General features: G+C 36.7%; 1 protein-coding gene across 18 annotated transcripts in view; it reads left to right on the top strand.

The window, feature by feature from the left end:
• The window catches only part of MEF2C (myocyte enhancer factor 2C), a 169,865-nt gene that overhangs the window by 55,951 nt on the left and 97,419 nt on the right, over window positions 1-16,495 (top strand). The window contains exon 1 of one of the 18 annotated variants that reach the window (XM_060143252.1): window positions 15,518-15,630. The exons of 16 other annotated variants lie outside the window; for them this stretch is intronic. The gene's annotated coding sequence lies outside the window, so the exon portion shown is untranslated. Of the gene's footprint in view, window positions 1-15,517; window positions 15,631-16,495 lie in introns of those variants that run through there. One more of the 18 variants, XM_060143255.1, reaches the window with a different exon arrangement.

Genomic DNA, 16,495 nt, shown 5'->3' with positions numbered 1-16,495 from the left:
GGCATATTGGCACACATCTAGCCACACGGAAGAGTTGTGTTCTCCTTTATCTTACTGTTTTCTCCTCCTGAGAATCTTTTCAGCATACTTAATGAAAACTAAAATTTTGATGAAGAATTATCACAGTATCTCCCAATTCTTTGTTTACTGTCATTTTGATGGCTGATGCTATATCCATAAATTCTCAGGGAAGGATTTTTCTTACTGTGTGTCTTTTATTTTTTTTCCATAGAGTTGATGTCTGTAATTGCACTTCGTTTCTAATCTTCTATCTTTTATTATACAATAGGGAGCCACTGATCACTTGTTTCCATCCTAGTATAATAGAAATATCCAAATATTTCAGTCATACCTTACCCAGACATACAGTCAGGAAACGTGAAAATGAGTGGCTTTCTTAATTTATTAGAATTTATTTCTCTTTCAGTAAAGCTAAGACTATTATTCATTAATTAGTTTAGTTTTTATCAAACCTGCTGATTGACCAAAGATTTACATTATTTTAGGATCCAATCCCAGGCAGGAATTAAAGATCTGAAAAATTCAACAATAGAAAAAGATGAATTTAATGGAACAGATTTTCAAAGGACTTGGAAATACTTAAAAGGTATTCTTAGAAAATTTAGTATGTAGGATGGAGGATGCACAAGTAGTCAAAAGACTACTTCATCTTGTATCACAAACTTTTAGAAAGGGAGGAGAATATCTGGTTGGCTAAAGAAAGACCTTATGAGGAATGGGAATGAAAAAGTATTATGAGAAAAAAAAGAAATTTGAAATAATATGAAAATGAAAGTTCCAAGAAAATAGTAAAGGCTTAAAGTAAAGTAAGGAAGTAAGTAAGGCTTTTAAAGTAAAGGCTTAAAGTAAAGGAGAGTCAGAATTAAGATATGATATTTACGAATTTATTCAGTTTAACCAAAAACAACAGCAAAGGATAAAGAGTAGCCCAATTTTCATGTGAAGGGGAAAGTAAATATAGATCATATCAGGAATATTTTAAGTTCCATGAGGGCATGAATTTTTATGTTTCATTCATTTTATTCCTTTAGATCCCTTAGAATAGTGCCTGGAACATAGCAGTTACCCCCCCCCCAAAAAAAAAAGGTTGAATGAAGGAATGAATTTAATGGTTTTTTGCATATGTAACATAGGTTTCCATATGTAACATATGTACATATGACCTAAGGAATCAAGTGATATTAAATAACAAAGCAAATTTCATGGAACTCCTGAGCAATTCTGGCTAAAGCCTAAGATAATTTTAGTAGCAGGAATTCTTGTAACATAATGCCATTGCAAGGCCACAAGCTACTATTCTTAAGGATTTTTTAATAAAGGCTAGAAAGTAACTATCACAGTGATGACATTTTTAAAAGAAAACCAAGTGTGACCCAAGGAACCACCATTACTAACTCTCTTATTTGCAGACTTAAAAATATACAAGGAAAAAAAAATATACAGGAAAAAAAACATATATATATATATATACAAGGAAAAAAATCACTATGATTTGTCATACATCTGTTATACATCCTGTAACACCCTGGGTGTGAGTATAAAAACTGGTCCTATGAGAATATTTTAACCTTCACTGTAGAGTGTGAAGGAGAAGGGATAGGTATAATCTCAATTTTCCAAGCCTTTTGATTTTGTTCTGTATGACATCCTCATCCATAAATTGGGAAAATATTCCTTAAACCAGGCAGATTTGAATGGTAGCTAAAGGAATAGTGAAATAAATAATTTGTACATTCAATTTAAAGGGTTCTGTGTAAAGAGAGTTTTTGAAGTCTGGCCCTTGAAAAGGCAAGATCAGAACGCAGTGTGACCTTGGTAGACTGGAGAACTGGTCAGAAATCATGAAGTCAAGGCAAAAAAAAAAAAAAACTCTTTACATACAAACTGTGGAAGAGTTGGCTGGAAGCAAATCTGGCAGGGGAAAAAATACTAAATTGGAATAAATGAAAAGGTAAACATTTACTTTAGAATTCATGCAGTGTGTGGATAATTAAAATTATGTATCTGATAGGAGTATACAAGAGCCTTTTTTTAGTACTATGTGTATTTTTGGACTCCAGAGCTAAAGGCAGGTATGACTTGAAATGAAGAGCCACAAAGATGGGGGAAAAAAGAGAAACTAAAGCAAGGAAAGCATGACAAAAATAGATATAATTCAATTCACAGTCTTAAAGCACATGACATGAAAACATGATCACCCCGTGTTGTTCTCTCTACAGAGGCTAGAACAACAGGACTGGGCCTAAAGCATTCTGTGAGGGATTAGCTATAAGTAAGAATTTCCTGAGAGTGAGAGTTGTGAGATATCAAAATAGGTTAGTGAGGAAGGTTATGTTGCTCCTTTTCCGGAAGGCCTTAAAAGAGAGGTGGAATCTTTATGAAATAATTTGGGTATGGTATTATCTGAAGGAGGGAAAAAATGATATGACCTTGCATGGCCCCTGCCGCTATTAATATCCTGCATTTCTGCTCTTACCTTGGCTGAATGGAAATGTAGATATGTATTTCTACAAAAAAAAAAAAAAAAAAGACTTTTGCTCTTCTGTAACATAGCAAAATTTATCTTTCTCATAAAGAGCATTTTAAGGCAAGTGAAATGTCCAAGCCCACCCTGAAATTCTCCATATTAAATTCAGAGAAGCAGTTATTAACTATATTCATCTTCACTGATTTTTTTCAAAGGAACTGGATAGAGACTGTGCCATTATTCATTGTTTTCCAATCCATAAGTTATAAAAGATGAACATTTTTATACAGTTTTGACTTTCAGAATCCTCAGGAATGTGGCCAAATAATGATTTGGTGTGTTAACTAGTTGCTTGATGATCATGTCCACTTTTCTAACATCTAAAAGTAACGTGTTCCTCCTCCACTTCTCAGAACTCTCTTATTACTGGATCCACCCACAGGCATGAGTGACACCGACATAAAAGTTATTCCAGAGGTGTCTTCGCTGTGAAAGGCAGTATTTGCCAACAGGTCCTTTCTTACCGAGTTAGAAATCTCAGAGATTTCCTGTTTACCACAAGCCCTCTCAAAGTGCCTGGGATACATAGGCAGCCATTTTGAGCTTTCACTTTGCAGTCACCTGCCTAGCATCTTAAATTGAATTCAGTCTTGGATATAATGTGCCATTGTTGCTTATGGAGTTCTTGAGTGGCACTGACCTATAGTGCTCATCAACTGGTACAGTAAACATGTATAAATATATAAATGAAGACATATGTACCATAGTATTCTGCCTATGAAAGTAGGAGGAAAGGCTGATACATGCTGAAAGTATACAATTACATCCTCATACTCTGTAGCTCTGATAGAGCGAGCTCTGGGATACATTGTGGGAAAAAAATGATGTGAACTTCTGTAACACACTAGTGTGTGATTTTTCTTCCAACCATCATAAATATATTGCAAAGTAGGTCAACCGTTATTGTACAGTTAATTTGTATATTTTATTAGGTTGTGTTTTATAAAGTTGATAGCCATAAAATTACTTCTAAAACAATATATTTAAAGAGGTAGCATTGCAGTTATACCCAGAGGTCTCAAACACAAAGAATTCTAAAGAAGTAGGTAAATGTATAAAATTCTAAAGTGGAAACTCTACTGCCCATAGAAGAATATTGTAGTAGACCATAATTTGAGGAGATGCAGAAATGTGGGGGAGTGAAGAGACAATGACCAGGGTAATACCAGGGTTGGTTAGATCTAGGTTAGAAACCTCCCCAAGGTACTTTGAAGGAGAGCAAGATGACTGCCCCAAGCCTGGTGGCAAGATATCTGTAATACTCTCTGTAATCATCATCTTATCATAAATGAAGTTGACTCTTCTGACCCGTCCTCAGGAAGACACCTGTTTTGATGGTTACCAAGAGTCGAGATGAATATATGCTGATTCATATACACTCACCTGCTTTCCCTGGTGAGCAGCCATATTCATTTGTAGAAAGGAGGGGGAAAATACCATTGGTGCTTATCAGCCAGTAAATACTGATATTTTAATGAAAGGTATCTAACTCAAGTTTCATCCTGTTCCCTGGCTAGTACAGTGAAGTAAACTCTTTTTTTGCCATCAAGAGTAAGAGAATGTTAGATACATTAAAGAACATTGATTTTAAAAGAATTTCTTAGATTCCACTAGATCCCTCTGAATATCACATTTTCTGTATAGAATTTTAACTTTAAAGTACTCTTTTGAATATTACCTTGCAGCATGGAGAAGTAGCAGAGTGTGTGATTCGAATACTAAGTCTAGGACTGGATTTATAAGGGTTCACATTATAACTCTAACACTAGCCCTGTGACCGTGGGCAAGTAATTTAACCTCTCTATCCTCCAGCCTTTGTTTCCGTGAAATGAAAATTGTAGCAGTGCCTTCCTCATAGGCTGCTATGAGGATTAGAGTCAATATATGTAAAGTTTTTAGTGCCATAATATTTTATAATTTATAGCTAATTATTTATTAAATTTCTAAATATGATTAGTAGTCCAAAGTGCATAATATAACCTTGATCTTAACTGCTTATTTTGCTTGAGGCTGAGGTGAACCAACTTTTCAATGCAAAAAAAAAATGAAAAAACAATTATATTTACCAGGCAATTAAACATTTTTGTCAGCTTATTGTTTCTCTAGAACTATATCCTTTGGAGAGGCATTCTGACCTCATTGTGTCTTACACCTTTATTGAATTTATACCATTTAGGAACTTGAAAGGGGGCTTTAGAAATTGAACCCAGCTCCCTTTATATGTCTGAGGAAAATTAGACTCAAGGGAGTTGACTGGCCCAAAGACCTGCAGCTCCTGGGTAGCAGAACCCACCCAAGAGTCTGATTCCAAATAGAGCTTTCTTTCCACTGCACTCTACTGCTTTCTGGTGCTTTGGACTTTGGAAACAAATCACACTAATTGCTAAATATTTTTTATTAATATTTTTACTTTAAAAGAACAGCAGTTTTCTGCACCTGATGTTATGTTTGTATTCCTTTGTCAAGCTAAGAGAATAGATTGTTGTTTTATCAATTATTCAACAATAGTGTTAGGTTTTTCTTTGAGCCAGGCACTGAGCTAAGTGTTGGTTTGGGGCATATATATTCAGTAGTCAGAGGAAAGAAGCTTGATCCTTTCTTTAAAGCTAGCATTTCCCAAGGGATATTCCTGATACATCTGTAAATACTACAGATTCTGGCATCTAGCATATTAAAGACTATGAACAGTCCTGTAGCAAAGAAATCTATTTTCCTAATTTTTTTGATTTCCTGACTTTTTTTTAGGGTGTGGAGGGGTAGGGTGGGGGGGGATCACTTGTTAGCATCCTTAGAAACCAGTGATCTTTGGAATCCACTTTGGGATTTCTAAGGAGAATCAAGAGCTTGCTTCCACCAATGGTTGCTTTTTTTTAGACCTTAGGTTTTAGAGAATCAGGATGAAAAACCGTCCGTGTCAGTAACTTCTGATTTTTGTAGCACAGCTTTTTTATAGGGAAAGTACTGTAATACTTTCCATGTAGTATTATCTGCCAAGGATGACTTGGGCTTTCCTTGAAAAGAACCTGGGACAGAATGTGTAGACATGCTGAGATAAGGAGCCTCCCGCCAGGCCTTCAGCCCAGGACCCAACTCTGCTGCCCCCCCCACCCCCGCGGTGCCCGCCCTGTGCAGCTCATTTGCCTGCCCTGCCTGCATCTTACAGAGGAAACATTCTGTTCGTCTGAGAACACCTCTATTCCTAGCTCTTTGACAGTTTCACTTTCCATATCCCCTCAGTTCTAAACATGTGGAAAAAGAGATAAAGAAAGGTGATGAAATGAAAAAATCGAGTGGGGAATGCTTCAAATAGAGGGAAGAAACTCGTATTTATGTGCCTGCTTTGTATGCAGCTGTGACTGGGTTTTGGAGGGGGAGGAAAGTGTCCTCCAAAGGTCATCTTACAAGATAGGGAGGGAGGTGAGTATGCAGTGTGAAGTATTGGTTAGCACTGAGAATAAAATAAAACACTATGCTAGTTTTTACTAGAATAATGTCTATACTGTGATTCATTTAGGAAAGGAAAGAAGACATCTTGACTAAAAAAAAAGAAACTTTGCAAACTTGTGATTCTTTTTCAGGGCATTTAACCAATAATAATGAAAATAGATTAGTGTTAATTTAGGCTTCATGGTAAACTGTACAACTTACCGTACTTTAAAACTGATAAATTATGTTCACCAAATAGGACATAAAAAGAAAATGATGGAATAAAGGATCAAATTTATACCACTCTCCCAAAACATGACAGGGGAGGGAAAATTGAAAATATATACCCATTATTCCTTAAGTAAGGTTTCCTTGAATAGGAAATTTTGACCCCTCCCCTTACTTAAAATACTATAGTTTTTCATTGGACATTTATATTTTACAACTTTTAAAATTAAAGTGTCTGTTGTTCTTCATTCTAATTTCCTATTTATTAAAATTCATAATCCTTAAATTTTGTATTTTTCCCTTAAAAATGCCTTAATTTTAAAAATACTAGATGATTCAATTTGTCTATTCATTCTAAATTGGAAATTAATCTGTTTGGCTTGAGGCTACATAGCTGACTCCAAAGATGTGTGAATGTTTCCCATACAGTGAGACACTGGGAAACATTGTCTCATTGATTATCACTGAGATCTTAATCAAAACTGTGCTGATTGCTTGGGAGTTGGGCCCTATGAGAGAGGAAATAAATCAACCTAAAACAATGACTGTTACATTAGTAATGTTGTGAGATTGTTTATTTCTAAAAGAGTTTTAAAAATACGATTTAGGGCTTCCCTGGTGGTGCAGTGGTTGAGAGTCCGCCTGCCGATGCAGGGGACACAGGTTCGTGCCCTGGTCTGGGAAAATCCCACATGCCGCGGAGCTGCTGGGCCCGTGAGCCATGGCCACTGAGCCTGTGCGTCCGGAGCCTGTGCTCCGCAACGGGAGAGGCCACAACAGTGAGAGGCCCGCATACTGCAAAAAAAAAAATATATACAATTTAAAAAATACAATTCTGTATTTTACATTTGCAGAAATTTTGTGTTGTGTTTGTCAGATTGCTCATGGTACTATCCATATTTAGCACTGCAAAATGAACTTATATCCACAAGACCTATTTCAACCAGTGGGCATTACTTCAGTGAAATAACCACATCTCAAGGGAGAACACACCGTTGGATCCAACTAATATAAATTTAGAAACCTTTTGCATTATACTATATTCTCTGTGTTTCAAAGTATTTATAATTTCCATAAAGTTAAACAAGTTTACGCAGAGAATTTCAGAAATTGAATTGCATCCAACTAAATTTTTACAAATGAATGTGGATCTATTTTTTTATTTGAGCCTCACAACCTCATTATAGAATATACGTGTTGTTATTCCCATTCTATAGCTGAGGAAACTTAAGGTTCAGGAAACTATGAATTGGCCAAATTTATACCACCAGCGACAGGTGGAGTGCTGGAGTGTTCACCCTCCAAATGCAGCCTTGCTCCATCCATGGTTTACGTCTCTCCTCAGATGTCATCTTTTCAAATAACCCTTCCCTGACAGCGTTATTCACCTCAGTCAGCCCTTTCCTGTTCAGTCACCCCTACCTAGCCTGTTCTGCTGTGGTATTTTCTCCGTAGCAGTTTTCTCTCTAAAATCATTGTATTCTCTTGTTTATTGCTTCATTCCCCCTTTCAAGCCTCGGGTTCATGATGACCAGGACCTCTGTTTGGTTCACAGTGGTGTCTCTGGCACCTCTTAATCATGCTCGATGCGTTTATGTCTCTGTGCCTGTTGATCAGACTTTTTCATTGATATCTGTAATATTAAACATCATGATTTTGGCTCTTGGCCTCTGATGACATCAACTTGGCCAGGATTTGATTGCCCGCGTGGTCCAAGCTAGAGTTTAATTTAACATCTATAATGAGACTACACCAAATACATATAGCTACGTATAGTTCATCTGCTCCAAAGCTGGGGCAGATAGACTGCCTTGTGTCTTGTTAGAGGATCTGCACTGCGTACAGCCACCTTAATCACATTTCTGACATTTAACCGTCACCATTCCTGACCACCACCCCTGACAAAAGTTCTGATGTATTCAAGCCATGCGTTACACAGCCCTAGCGTGTTTTACAGTCAGAGGGGCAGTCATGTAGAGTCCTCTTGTCCTGGAGTTTTACACAGATAAAGGGAGGATATAGTTTTGAGAGGAATGCTCCAACTACAAAGTGCATCCTGAAGGCCATTTAGCTCACAATGAAGGTCTGTGTTTTAAAATAGCACTATAACAAAGTAACTACAGAGTTTTGGCAAGGGTTTCAACTATTTATAGAAGTAAGTAAGGCATAGTAAATAGTGCCACAGTACCCAGTTCTCCCTTTCGCCATAACCCCAAACTTATGAGAAGCACTGTAATTATATTTTTCTACTTACGAAAAAAAAAAAAATCATAGTAGCCATTATCAGTTTAACCATACGGAAGCTCAGGCTGAGATTTCTTTTTTAAATGCATAGTTTTGATTTTCAACAGCTGCACTGGGTCTTTAATCATATATTATCTTTATGAAGCCTTTTTCTAACATATGTTAATTGGCTGTTTTCTGTGACAAATTATGAGCTCTTACTTTGATGAGGTTCAATTGCAATCATGTTGGAGTCGAGTACATAGAGTTTCCACCCCTGCTGGCTCCTCAAACCACTACAAACATCCGCACGTCACTGCAGTGCTGAGTAATGGCAGGATTTGGGCTGGCTGATTTCGCTACAGATTTTTTTTTTCCACGGGATATTTTCAGCTTCTTTGTACTAAATCTGTTGCAGGGTTTGCCCTTTTTAGCAGAAGCATGCTCTAAAATTAACATCAAATCTTATTGGAGATTACTATAATACAGTGAGAAATATTTCATAATACAATACCCGAGCGTCTGTTGTGCTTTACTAAAATTTTAATACATTTGTTAGACATTTTGTAGCAAAGTCAGTCATTTGTGGGGTTGGTGTTTTCTACATCATCAGCATTTTGTAATAAATATTTTGAATTTTCCTCTTTGCATGAGGAAAAGAACAGTTATTTATTGAGAGCTGACCAAGTATGTATTTAGCTATCATAAAGAAAATGCACATACCCTTTTTTCCAGGTGTTGCCAAACATCAGTATGCTAAAGATTCCATTGTATTTTCTTTTTTCTTTGTAGTTCCATCTGTTGGTCAAATGATAAAAGGAATTACATGTTCCATCAAGGTTAATGTCCTATAAGATGCGTAAAATCCATCCAGTCATCTGTCCTAATGTCAGTTTTTAATGTATGATTAGGATGAACAGATATGTTCTAATTCTTCTACTCTGAGAACTGTGACAGGTAGCCTGCATCAGACACCAGCAGATGATCAGTGATAGCTATTGTTAGACTAGGTATAAAAATACAGTGCATTTGTTTATATTCACAGGAAAGTAGTCAGGGCAGTGATTAAGGTCTTCAGAAACTGTTTCAAACACCAGTCATATTGAGATTAATTTCACTGTGTTTCTGCCTTGCCACCTAAGGTAAAGGATCTGTGAACTGAGGTTCTCCAAAGCCAAAGCTAGGGGTCATATTTCCATACAGGTATTAAGAGTTTAGAATAAGATGAGCCAGATGTGAATAGGAGCGTCTCCTCAAGAGGCTGTTTTTAATCAGCCATTTCCCTGGAGTAGCACACAATCAATGAGCTCTAAATCCTGAGGCTACCTGCGCACATAGGAAGGCCTGGGAACATCATTATAGAACTTACAATTGAGTATACGTGAAAAAATTAGAGCAGAAATTAAGGGTAAGAAAGGTTAACTTCGGAAGTCTTACTTTGGTACTGCTGTTTTAGAGGGTCTTAAAGAGATCATTTCAAATGTTCAAAAAAAAAGGAATATTAAACTCAACTAAATGCAGGTACTACTCTATTAAAAGATCCTTGTAAATAAGCCAAATGAAAAGTTGTTATTGATTTATGTCAGCCAGAACCGTTTAAACATGTGTATTGTTTTGAGGAGGTACATGTGCATGAATTTCATCTTGAGTAAGTAAAGTTTTTTTTTTTTTTTTTTCACTAATAGCACTACTGCTAGGGAGAAAGGCTTCAGGGGTCCTGCATGATCTTCAGTGTGACTGTGGAGTCAGGCGGTGCCCTGTCGTGAGCCAGTGGACACAAGGAAATTTAGTTCCACTTGATAAGACACATATACTTAATTGGCTTTAAGAAAATAAACCAAGAATGATGTGTAAATGAAACAGAGAACTTGGCACTTGACTACATGGAAGCCGTGAGCCATGTGGCTTAATTGGGGCCAGTTGGGATCATTTAATGATTGCTGTCAGAAGATCAGATGTAATTCTCCTTATAAGAAGACCACAGTGGGATAGAGTTAAACAAATTGTCATCAGAGGTTTCAGATGAACAAAGCCTTAATTAGGTTGATTAGGATGCTGTAAAGGAGATGAAGAGAAATCGAAAAATTGATGAATCACTGGGTTCCGAGCCACATATAATAGTAATATCAAATATCTTTTTTTCGATTTGAGGTATGACTGGCATTTTGACTATTATATAAATTATCATAGAAGGTTTTTATATAAACGTTTTAAATTTCTAAAGCTTAGCTAGAGACAAAAGTAAATGACATTCAGTGAATGTAAATAGCAGATGATTTATCAAGCATATTCTTCTTAATGTAGAACAAAAACATTGGCAGGAGGACAATAGTATTTCTTCTCATTTCAAGGTCATCCTTAAATGTTACATAAATTGGTAAGGTAAATAACAACAGAGGCAAATTATTTTCAAGGACATAATTTTCAATCATTAATGTAATGTTTGAATACAGAGTATTATTTTATTACTTAGCCTTTACTTAGAATGTCCTTTTAACCATTCATATCACAATCCTAATAATACTGGGATTATTTACTAGTGATAATACTCAGGACTACTCAGATATCTTAAAATGTACTCGTTTTACCCACATATTATGAAAGACTAAAATATGTTTTTTCCATTTTCTGCAGTTTTATAGGAAAATATTACCTCTGTACAAACACATACAGACACACAAATGTATTAGTAAGGCTGAAGACTGTGTCTCATACACTCAGGCTTTTGAGGAAAAAATGTGTAGAATATTTACATTTTAATAATGAAATATGATATATTAAAGATTAAGAAAATAATGAATGTAAGATTTTTCTGACAGGATCATTAGATGCCTGGGAATTCAGATTTTTGTCATAAGATGAAAATTTTTTTTATTTTTTTTTTTGTGGTACGCGGGCCTCTCACCGTTGTGGCCTCTCCCGCTGTGGAGCACAGGCTCCGGACGCTCAGGCTCAGCGGCCATGGCTCACGGGCCCAGCCGCTCTGCGGTATGTGGGATCCTCCTGGACCGGGGCACGAACCCGCGTCCCCTGCATAGGCAGGCGGACTCTCAACCACTGCACCACCAGGGAAGTCCAAGATGAAAATTTATAATAGCAACATCTCCCATTTCAAGCCTAGCTTGTGTTGAAGGCTGACAGTTTTGTTTCACTGATATTGGTGTTGTGTAGTGCTTAACTTGCTTTGTTCAGTAACAGCAACAAAAAATCCAGCTGCATTTGCTTTTGGAAAAGTTACAGCTGGGGAACAGAACACACTCTGTGATGCTTAGTAGCTCTTGCTTTGTGATGAGGACACTGCGGATTTACCTTGTGGTGACCCTGCCACATCACGAAGTGGCCTTTGGAAGAAAACATGGTGCAAAATTAGGAAAACAAAGACTTGCTAGAACCCTGACTTAATTACTCAATATGATGTAGAAAGACTAAAAACTATGGTGTGGTTGGATAGCACAAGGCTTTTGACATATTTAGACTGTTTGGAGTTTATTTTAGCATGGGGGTTGGAGAATGCCGTTTAAGCTCCAGGGTGAAAAAAAAGTCCAAGGCAAAATATACCGCAGGTGATAATGACTGGGAAGCTGTGCTTCCCTTGTGTTTATTAAATTGTTTATAATGCAATACAGTTGTTTAAAGGTAAGTGTCTCCTAAATTCTAGAATTGTGTAAATAAAATGATTTATATCAGTGATAATGGCAGGTTAGGCCCACTTATTAAATTAATTGCAGGGGTTTTCAAAACGAGTTCCTTTTTAGCCTTATTATATTTCTGACATACATTTCATCTCCTTTTGTCCTTGGGGAAAGATATTAAAGTAGGACTAGAAACATTAATGTAGAGTTTTCAGCAGCCGTGGTCATTGGGAAAATTGATGTATTTCCCTAGTTATTTCTACTTTTGCAGCCTGAAGCTCTTCCATGACTGATACTTATGAGGAACTTCTTAACTTTTATAACACTGTAAGTTTCTCTTCATATAATGATTATTGTTAATGGATAAATGAGGTATTACCTTTAGAAGTTGCCCATCATCATCTCCGCAAAGTAAGGTCTTCGTGGTATATGTAAAGACTATGGTTCACTTGATAACCTTATTGTGTATGACTTTCAGTTTATGCCTCAAAACTGAAGCAATCTTGCAAGTAGTAAGCCATGTTCCCAGTCCTACTATGTACCTAGTCTTCACCTGTAGTACCACATTTAATGATTACAAACATCCTGCTGATGAAGAAGTACATTCCCAACTTTTTGTAAGGCAAGGGAAGAGTGGTTCCAAGTGACTAAGTCATTAGTCTTTAGTCACTCAGCTTCTAAGTACCAAGTTAGAGTTCATACCCTGAGCTTTTCTGACTCCAAAATCCAGTCAACTTCCACTTCTCAGTATAAATTATTCTTATTCCATATATGAGATGCTATATAAATATAATGAAAGATTAAGTGAGGTTATCAGTCTGCTTCTGTATAAATGAAAATGTTCTTAATAGTCATTAAAAATAGTGACTGAAGAAAATATTCACCTGAGAGATAAAAATCTTAATGAATTAATTCATTAATCAACTCATAGTTATTAACTCCTACTATATGCCTGGCACTGGGGTAGAAACTGAAAACGCAAAAGTCAGATAAAACAGACTTGGCCCACAGATGTTGAGGAAGATGGCAGACAGGCAGTTTCAGTTGTGACAAGTGCTACAAAGGAGGACATGGTGCTATGAGTCCTTATAGGGGAATTTGATGTGATCAGGAGAGCGCGAAGTGCTTCCTGGAGAGATGAAGTATGCTGAGACAGAAAGGAAGGGAAGAGGTTAAGGAGGCACGGAGGGGAAGGAGGAGCGCTCCAGGCCGCAGGAATTGCATGTGCGCTGTGGCAGGAAGGAGCCTGGCAGGTGTGGGGAACTGAAAGACAGTTGACATTATGTTACTGTTCTGAAGATGACTCAAAATTCATCGTACTGGGCTTACCTGGTGGCGCAGTGGTTGGGGGTCCGCCTGCCGATGCAGGGGACGCGGGTTCGTGCCCCGGTCCGGGAGGATCCCACATGCCATGGAGTGGCTGGGCCCGTGAGCCATGGCCACTGAGCCTGTGCTCCGCGACGGGAGAGGCCACAACAGAGAGATGCCCACGTACCGCAAAAAAAAAAAAAAAAAAAAAAAAAATCATCATATTAACTTGGAATAAATTGAGAAAATAACTTTGTTTATATTCATGATAATGAAATCCAGTGGGGAAGAATGGGTAATTTTATTACCCTTAAGAGGATGTCTTAGCTATGTGTCTTTAGGACAAACTCAGCTTGCATTCATAGCTAGGGTAGTATAACATTCTGTATAATACATGGTAAGCTTAGAGAGAAGTGAAGTGACTTTCAGGACCAAAGAAATATTCCCTAACTCATAAGACATCACATAGTTGAATAACAGTAAGATTAATAATTATTATATCTTTTGAAGTTCAGAATACTTCTTAAGAGAAAAAAATTAAGAGATCTACTTGTTCCTTTTAACCAAAATATAATTACATGCCTCATGTGTCTTTCAAACATATCATAAAGTAGAAAGTTAAATGTATCTGGATGCACCATAATGAGCAAAGTTTTCCACTTAAACTAATAATGAATCATTTAATTGTTTGAATTAGTAATACCAGGCTTGCAGCAACTGGGCTTATGATCATTTTTGTCCCTTGCTAAGTATCCAGCTTGTATTTATTTAACCGTATAATTTCTTGTGTGATATAGCATGCTTGCTTTTCAGCTTGGAGTTTTTACAAAACATTTTATGAAGATGCTAGTGGTAGTGAAAATGTGAGTCAGTGAAAAAGTTATTTGCTAATATGAGTAAAAGAAAACCAGAATTCTTCATTGCAAACTGACATCACATATTTTAATGTTTTGTCATTATTCATAGGCTGTTTTTATTTAAGTGACTGCACGGTGCTTATTGTAGCAAAATACATGCTTTGCACAGATAAGTTTAGCAGCAGAGAATTAATTTCTTCCCACATCTTTCAATGTGGCATGGCAGTCTCACTCTAAGATCAAAACACAAAACTGAAGGTTATGTTTAATTTCTAAATCAAAGTGTTGTGGGAAGATGATTGAAATCTGAAGATGACTCAGATTCACTTGATATGTGGTTTTCTTCCTACAGAAATCTTATGGTAGACTGCCATTTCCATGTTAGAAAGAAACTAATAGTGATGAGACTAAAATAAATAGTTTCACTGTATACTGAAAGTTTATGTTAGTTACTTTGGTTCTTAGTCTGAATTTTTTTACGAACTCTGAAAGCTTCAATAACATAGGAATCTCTTGCCCCCCTGCCTCACCACCACCCAGTATATCTTTTTTTTTTAATTATGGGGGCAAAGAAGTAATCCATGTATTTTCCCAACAAACATTGATTTTTTTTAACAGTTTTCATGATTCTGTTTTTTACCAAACACCAAAGTATCCATCTGGCTCTTTGCTGTATAGAATCCTTCATTTGCCTCGAGGGAGTAAATTAAGATTATATGGCTGCATTAGCTGTGTCAGATGATTTGGGTGAGGTATGGTAAATGGTAATTGCAGTGTATCTCCTACTTCACCAAAATGAACTTGTTTGTTTTCTTATTTTTATTTCTTAAAACAGTCATATAAAATACTAACCCAGAGCTGAAATGGATTTTTTTCTCAGGTGTTTTAAAAATAGGAGTTAGAAATGTTGTCCCCGTGTCTGGATTTTTCTCCTTGTCCCTTATCTGAACCTCTCAAAGGCCTCTCTGTGTGGGGTGAGCAGCCCAGCACACTCAGACAGTTCTGCTCAGAGAAGGAAGTGAAGAGTTTTGGTTCCCATTTTACACTTCTGGAACAGTTTAGGGAAGGAAGCACCTTTACACCTTTTATTGTTCGTGGTTGCTGACATCATATCCTTCCCTGACCAGTCTGTGCGTGTTTCCTGCCATTCTGTCAAGATTCTTCTGTGTTACTGGGAGGGATTTGTGGGAGGGAGGGAGTGAGGGGAGGAGAGGGGGAAGGGAGGGAGGTGTGTGTCACTCAGGGAACTTGTTTGTAAATGAGAGAGCCAGGGTGGGAGAAGGATCTTTAGCGTCTGTCCACAAGAAATTCTTCTCTCCTTGGGTCTCAAACCACTTTGCCTTCATCTGTCTGCTTATGCCAAACTCAAAGTGAACAGAAGCCTCCCATAATGAAGTTCCCCTTTTTAGTAAGCAGCATGATTTTATTTTTCTTCTATTTAGGTTGGCAAAAAGAAAAACGCAGAAGACTGTAGCTCTATAGAGTGTAACTATGGTAGAGTATTTGTTTTTCTTTTCTTTTTTTTTAAATTACTGATTGTTTCTCTGTAACTCTGTCATTTTCCAAGAATTCTTCTTTCATGTGGAAAGAAGTAGCGGTAAGGCTGCTGGAATTATTTTAAGCTTATGGTTGATTGTACATAAATGAAAGTTCTCAGGGTAACTCAAATTCTACTATGTGCAGTTTAGCTATTATATTCTTTTCTTCATATACATACAAAACAATTTTTCAGATTACTGAAGTTATATAATCTCTTTTCAGCCTCTCTAGGCCTCCTACAAATTAATACTTGAAACCAACCTTACAATATGATTTTTGCATAAAAATCAGGTTAGAAAAATAGTTATGCTAAGAAAACAGCTACTGAGCTGTTGTTGACCTTCCTAACTCTGAATTTTTACTGACAGCCTTGAAACCTGGTGACCCATAATCTAACGTTCTAAGCAGAATGTTCTAAGGCACGTTTTACTTCATGCAAACAGTCTCATCCTCACCATATCTTACTCTGCATATGTACTTAATCATATCAAATTTTGCATTTCAGAAATGTTCAAAAGGCAGCACACTTCAAGAAATATTCATTTTTATGGGAAATAAGAAAATGTTTTAATTTTATTGAAATTTAAACTTACATCTCTCTAAATTACCTTGCATATTTCAAAATGTCATCTTTAATCGATTATTTTATATATATACATATTGACACGTATCAGTCCTTTCTGGCAAAATACTTCCCGTAATGTTTTAAGAATTAAAAAAGAAAATCCTTGCTC

Source organism: Lagenorhynchus albirostris, chromosome 3 (assembly GCF_949774975.1).
Source record: "Lagenorhynchus albirostris chromosome 3, mLagAlb1.1, whole genome shotgun sequence".
In the NCBI taxonomy this organism is placed as follows: domain Eukaryota; kingdom Metazoa; phylum Chordata; class Mammalia; order Artiodactyla; family Delphinidae; genus Lagenorhynchus; species Lagenorhynchus albirostris.
This window is presented reverse-complemented; position numbering and strand designations above follow the sequence as displayed.